Here is a 6,995-nt window from a genome sequence, read left to right as displayed (position 1 = left end):
ACTCGCCTAAAGGGGTGGTTGAGCTCCCAATCCGTGCATCTTCTGGACGCGGCGAATGGTCGTTCTCAGCAAGCGCTGGGGTGGAGGACAGCAGCCACTAGGTGCGGTCAGCCCCTCTGCTCGGGGCGAGCCCTTTCCCGCCCCGTGGGTCCCGGGTGGTTGCTGTCACCCCGGGGCATCCTGGGGGACAGCCCGGCGCTCACGGAGCAAGCCTCCCACCCTCTGTGCAAACAATGAAGTTCTCAATCAAGCGAGCAAAACGTTACAATGTGTGCTGTCCTCTTATCATGACAAATACACCCTGCTAATGACCCGGAGGACTGCATTTGAATTGAGCACCGTCTGCTCTTGGAGGGCTGTTCTGGGTGGCTGCAGGTCACCCGCCCGGCCGGCCCCTCTCTCCCTACCCTCAGTTTCCCTCGCCCTCCGCGAGGGCCCTGGTGCCAGGACGTGCGCAGGCCCGGCCGGCGCCACTCCGGGAGCAGGCGTGCGCCCTCGGGGCCGGGCTGGGGGAGGGGCGTGCCGGGCACGTGCGGGGAGGGGCTGCGTAGGCTCCGCGTCCTCCCCCACCTGGAGGGCTCGGTCCCTGCGCGCAACTTTATGGAGGGGTCGACCCCAGTGCACCCCGCTTCTGGAGAGGTCGGCTCCCGGCACTCTCCGCCTCTGGAGAGGTAAGTCCTCGGTGCGCCTCCCTTCTGGAGGGGTGGGTCTAGGTGCGCCCCCTTTCTGGAAGGGCCGGCCTGGGCGCGTCTGCGTTGGCGCGGGGTCGCCTCGTCCCGGGAGACGTGCAGCCCCTGAGCCTGGCCGGGGGCCGCACTACCGTGGAGGACGCGCGCAGATAGTAGCCCCGGAACCAGAGGTCGGAGCCGGTGGCCAGCCCTGCCTGGCTGGGTGGGGTCCCTGCCGTTGGCCCCCGTGTGTCGCGGTCGTGGGACCTGCAGGGGCGCCCCCTCTGCCCCCAGCCACAGGGCCGGGTGACGGCAGGAGACGCCCAGGGCCCCGAGTGACGCTGAGCTTTCCACCCCCTCAGCCTGTCATAAACGGAAAGAGGTCCCCCAGGGGTTCTCAAGCGTCAGTTCTGTCGAATGCAGAACGTCCCAGGCCGGTGCGCTCGTCCTCCGGCCCCTGCTGGATTGTAGAGGTCCGCTTGGACTTAGCGCGCGGCCAGCCCCGGAGTGGCCTCCACGCGGGCCGCGGACCTCCGGGCGGGCGGAGACGGCGCGTGCCCACGCGAGGGCGCTGCTCACCGCGCTGGCGGCCGGCCCGTACCGCTTGCAGGGGCGGCCGCCGGGCGCCAGGGGGCGCGCGAGGACCGAGGAGCGCGCGGGATCCGGCCCTCGGATACCGGAGCGCGCGTCCTGCCGTGTGCGCGCGCGGGGGGAGGAACCAGAAGCCGGAAACTTCCCCGGAGGGTCCCCGGCGCACCTATGCAGGTGCCGCTTGGCCGCGTTACGCGCGTTCAGGTTCCGCCCTGGGCCCGACCCGGGACACGGAGGCCCCGGTGCCGAGGGAGTCGGGACTGGGACCCAGAGCCTGGCTCGGGGCGCTCCCCACCCCCGCTGCCCCCGTGGCCAGGCGGCCCTCCGGGGCTCCTCCGGGGCTCCTCCGGGGATCTGGGCCCTCGGAGGCCGCTGTGGTCCGGGCGGCAGTGTCTGGGGAGCAGGGGACCCCAGCAGAGCGGGCACCCCGAGACCTCCGCCCTGCCTGGTCCTTGTGGGGCCCGGGTGTGGTGCGGATCCCGCGCCCCGGTGTCTGCGATTCTGCGAGAGGGGACGCCTGCGACCCCTCCTGGCCTCGCTGCCTCGCTGCCAGCAGGGGGCAGCAGCCGGCACCCCCATCGCGCTTGCGTGCGTCTCGCAGCCCACCCGGGTGATCCTGACGACTGCCGGGGGTGAGGGTCGAGCCCCGCTCTTCCCGAGCGGATGTCCCCGCGCGCCCCTCCCCGTGCGCAGAGGGGACCGTGCCTGGTGCTCCCGCCCGGGCCTCAGCACACACAGGCCTCTGACCTCTTTGGGGCCAGCTTCCCCTCCTGAGTCTTTTGTTTTTTAGCCCCAGTAAACCTTCAGTGTCCTCCAGAGGAGGAGCTGAGGGACCTTGGGGGGCAGTGGGGACAATCAGGGGTTAGTTTTTTAAAAAAACTGATGGACTTGAGTTTTTAGACTAGTTTCAGATTTACAGAAAAATGGGGTACAAAGTCCAGAGGGTTCCGTATCACCCTCAACACCCTGTTTCCCATATTATTAACGACTTACGCCAGTGTGGCTGATTTGCTATAATTAATGAAGCGATATCGATACATTATCCTGAGCTAAAGTCCACACTTCACTGAGATTTCCGTAGTTTTTGCCGAATGTCCTTTTTCTGTACCAGGGTCCTACCCAGTACCCCACATGACACTTAGTGGTAGTGTCTCCTGAGGCTCCTCCTGGCTGGGGCAGTTTCTCAGACTCTCCCTGTTTTCCATACACTTGGCAGTTTGAGGAGTACCGGTCAGGTGTTTTATAAGATGTGTCTCTGCTGGGATTCAGCTGAGGTTTTTGTTGTGATTAGACAGAGGCACAGTGATTTTCGGGGAAGAAACCCGCAGAGGAAAGTGCTCTTCTCATCACGTCCTACCCAGGGTATGGGCCATACTTGCCACATGACTTACGGCTGCTGATGGTGACCTTGAGCACCTGCCTGGGGTCTGTCTGTCAGGTGCCTCCCGGTCAGGTCATTGTTTCCCCCTGTTCATAGTGTCCTCTGGGAGGAAGTCACTGCACGGCCCACACTTAAGGGGCGTCGTTAGGGAGAGTAGCTAACTACTTGGGGTTCTTCTCCGTGGACGTTTTGGGAGATTTGTCTCTTTTTCCCATTTATTTATTTTTTCCAAAAACATATGTATATCAGCATGGAGAGTAGGAGGCAGTATGGTTTCAGATTGGGTAAGGCTGGTGGTCTGTACATGGCTTTTGTTATATGGGTCCCTATTCTTGTCTGTCTGGAATGTTTCAAATGAGGTGAAAAGAGAATGAATTTAGGACCGATAACCAGGGCCTGAACCAGGCTGGTGGACAGTCACTGTCCCCGTGGTGCCCCCGTGGCAGGGTGGCCGTACCTGCCCCTTCTCCCTGTCTGTGGTCACAGCCAGGGATCCTGGGGCGCAGGCTGGACATCCCTTGGCATCCAGAACCTGCCATCCTCAGGATCCGGTCAGATGTGATTTCTGCCCCAGATGGGACACTTACCCTGGGTTTGGGCCATGCCCACAGCCCAGTGAGGCGGGTCTGTGGTGGCCTGGCCCCTCTCCTGAGCCCACCCTGCCTGCTTGGAGGGCTGCCCGCCTGGGCTGAAGGATGTGGGCTCATTATCTTGTCTGTCTTGGGGGAAGGTATTAGTTTGGCAGTTAATAAAGGATTTTAATTAAAGAGGGAAGAATCATTTTGGCAAACTAGCCTCGTTCCCAAACTCAAACGCGTTGTCAAAATTTTAAGTTTGGTTTCTTTCCATCTGAGCCTCTGCTGTCTTTCTGGGGGGCACGTGGGGGAACCGGTCCCTCACTTCCCTTTGAAGCCCCAGCAGCCATCCCACCCTCGCTTCTCCAGGTCACCCCCTCCTGCAGCCCCCGACCCCCAGCAGGTCCCAGTGGGCCCCCATCTGCTCATCTCTCATGGGGTCCCGCCTCCTTCTAGCCTCGTCTCCGAGTGCCAGCCAGCGGGACTTCGACAAAACTTGAGATAATTGTCGGCTCACGTGCAGTTGTAAGAAATAACAGAGGAGACCTGGCTACCCTCACCCGGTGCCCCCCAGGGAGCGTCATGCAGGGCACTGACAGCAGCGACACTGTCCCCTGGCCTCCATCAGATCCCACCAGTCTGTGTGCTCTCGTGCACGTACTCGCGCGTGCCCTGTGTGTGTGTGTGTGCGTGTGTGTGCGTGTGGGCATGTGTGTGTCTAGTTCTCTGCAGCTTTACCACATGTGTAAACTCATGTACCCAGCTCCACTGTTAGGACACAGAACAGCCCATCCACCACCAGCCTCCCCCCTGCTGCACTTCTGTGGCCCCAGCCGCCTCCGCCCCCCACCTGTGGCCAGGGAGACCTTTTCTAACCAGATCTCTCCCGCTCCCCGGTTCTCCCCTTGTCTCCTGACCCTCAGCCTCCATGGCTCAGCCAATGGGCTCTTGGTGTTGGTGCCGGATGCGGCTCCTGACTCCTCTCTCTGGCCCTCCTTTGCCCCTGCTCTTGCCCACAGGAGGGGACAGGAAGGAGACGGGGGTCCCAGAGTCAGTCCCCGGCCCCTGTGCCTTTGCTGGAGTGGCGCCCACTGCCCCCACCAATGTCTTCTCCCTTCTCTCCCCGGGCCCCCCCTTTTCCTCCCCGGAGGCGCGAGGCTCATCCTGCTTGTCTGCATCTGGCACCCACGTGGGTCCTTCGGCCACTCGGGGAGTCAGTGCAGCCGCTGAAGGGCCCCTGTCGTAAGCATGGGGCCGGGCCTTGACCCACAGGGGGACGGGGAGCCCCAGCAGGCCCCTGGGCAGTGGTGATGCGAACAGACACTCCGCTCGATGAACCCTGGCCTGGGAGGGGAGGCAGGGGGAACCGTGCCGGGGAGGCTGGCCTCGAGGAGGCTGCAGCAGGAGTCCAGGTGCAGGCGGGCTGGACGCGGCTGTGCACGGGCGACGGAAGAGGTAAAGGCCATGTCTAGGTGTGAGCCCAGGTCACAGGGGAGGCCCCAGGAGGCAGTCCTCACAGCCACGCCGGGCCAAGGGCGTGTCGTGCATCAGTGTCAGGATCCCTGCCGGCCGCCTCCCTGCCGGGAGGGGGAGGAGTGTTGCAGGGTCTCCTTACCTGTGTGATTCTCAGCAGGCCCGTGTGTGGTCTCCTCGGCCCTCTTGTTGCAAAGCTACACCTGGATGGGCGGCCCTGACCTGAGCATCACAGCGGGACTCTGGTTTGCAGAGCTGGGGAGCTGGGTGACACCACTCTGGGTGGCCTGGCCATCTGATGAGACTCCTCCTCGCTGGGAGCGCTCGGTGTCGATCGTGCTGTCACTTCCCGCCAGTGCTGTTGCCACCGCAGCTGCAACCCGCCCCTCCCCGCCCCCGCGCTCGGTACCTCTGGGCCCTTGGGGGCCTCTGCGGCGGGGTGTGTGTGGGGGGTGTCGGGAGCTCTCCCGTAGGCGGGATGCGCGGGGTCGGCCGGGGCTGGCTGGTGCGCCTTCACGGCTCAGCTGAGCCCCAGGGGCCCCCTTGTCTTAACCCCGGCCGGCCTGGGCCTGTCCTCGTGGCGGTCACAGGGTCCAAGACAGCGGGAGGACATGTGCAGAGCTCAGGCTGGCGCTGGTGCCCTGTTCTTTCCTCTGCAGCTGCAAAGCCAGCCCGGGTTCCAAAGGCACAGGGAAACTCTGCCTCTTAGTGGGGGCTGCAGAGGTGCGCTGGGAGGGGCCGGGCTGCAGGGGCGGAGCAGAGCTGGGGTCCATGCCCCTGAGCCGGGGCAGCTGAGCTGCAGGCGATGACTGGCCTGGTGTCCCAGGCAGAGCCCGGGGAGAGAGGCCTGTGTGTGCAGGCGTGTGTGGGTGTGCGTTGTGCACACGTGCTTGTCCACACACCCGTGCATGGACCAGTGCATGCGTGTGGGAAGATTCATCCTGTTCTCGACATGTCCCTTTAGCACTCCCGCCTACAACCCCGGGACGTGTCTTGTGGAGCCAGCATCTGCGCCCAGATGCGGGCCAGGGCTGGAGCTCCAGCCTGGGGTCCGCAGCCACGGACAGCGCGTGGTCCAGGTCTGCTGCCCAGGGGAGCCCCGAGGATGCTCGCACAGCCCCTCAGCTGCAGAGTGTTGCTGGGAGCACGAGTCAGTGCAGCCCCTGCTCTGGAGTGACCGTTCTCCACGACGGGATCCTATGAGGCCCCGAGGACACAGCAGGCCACAGTGGGCACCAAGCGCCTACTTGTCTGACTTGGGCCAGAGCCGCATCCGGCCGGCCCGTCCATCCCACTGGAGGCTCAGGGCATCTGGGCTCCGCCTTCCCGACAGCAGTGGCCTGGTGCGGGCTGAGCTCCAGCCAACGCTGACCAGGCCGCCCCTTCCCAAGTGGAGGGGCCCATGGGCCCTGACGTCGGGGGAGGTCCCCTGGCCCCTACAACCCCGTCTGCCCGGAATCATCCATGTCGGCTGGAATCAGTCGGGTTTGATGGAGCTTCCTGTTCCCGGCACAGCGAAGTAGTGTGAGCAGAGAGAATGTGTCTTTTATTAGGGATTAAGAACTGGGAACTGATTCCTTTTAGTGCTTATGGCTGAGACCCTCGACATGAAACGGGGAAAGGGATAACGATGCTACCAGCTTCTCCACAAACCCCAGCAGCGGGGAGAGGCCTCCTAAGTGTTGTGTGTCACTGAGCTGAGTGGAAGCCGGCGAAGCATCGCCTGCGAAGGTGCCAGGTGTTCGATCCCTCTTCTAAGCCCCGTGCGGCAGGTATCCTTGTCCTTCAGCACCAAAGTCAACACAGTGACCAAGGCAAATGGCTGTTGACAAGTTGCTGGGGACATGTTTGACTGCTTGTGCAGGAATGTGAATAATTGATTTCAAATATAGCTCCAAACAGAAAATGTAATAAAATTTTGGCTAATAGAAGTTTGTCTATTCTTGTCTTGCTAGAAGCAGCCCTTGGAGCTCTCTGAGAACTGTGTTCTCTCTTATCCTCTAGCTGGAGGTGGGGAAGGAAATTCCATCTGGGGTTGCAGGGCACACCTGGGTGCACTGTGACAAAACGTCTCCCCCAGGTGCCTGCCGAGGTCAAGTTCCTATAAACCCCTCACGGTTCTCACTGAGGTCTGAGTTGCAGAACATCCTGAAAGCATTTCAGTGTCATCACTTTGACGTAGACGATGCATCACAGATTTAGGTAGAAACAAGATACACTGGGGGCGTGCTTTTTCCCAGTTAGGGACACGTTCTGCACGCTCTTTTCATAAACATCTACATAAAAGCCTAATTCCGCCGCTTCTCC

The 6,995-nt window shown here is 62.4% G+C and overlaps 1 long non-coding RNA gene across 1 annotated transcript in view; it reads left to right on the top strand.

Annotated features, from left to right (window-relative positions):
* The first annotated feature begins 476 nt into the window (after window positions 1-476).
* The window catches only part of LOC136793471 (uncharacterized), a 466,580-nt gene continuing 460,061 nt past the window's right edge, over window positions 477-6,995 (top strand). Inside the window, exon 1 of the long non-coding RNA XR_010838754.1 lies at window positions 477-671. This is a non-coding gene — a long non-coding RNA (uncharacterized lncRNA). The remainder of the gene's footprint in view (window positions 672-6,995) is intronic.

Source organism: Kogia breviceps, chromosome 2 (assembly GCF_026419965.1).
Source record: "Kogia breviceps isolate mKogBre1 chromosome 2, mKogBre1 haplotype 1, whole genome shotgun sequence".
Lineage (NCBI taxonomy): Eukaryota > Metazoa > Chordata > Mammalia > Artiodactyla > Physeteridae > Kogia > Kogia breviceps.
The sequence above is the reverse complement of the archived record's forward strand: the minus strand, read 5'-3'. Positions and strand labels throughout refer to the sequence as shown.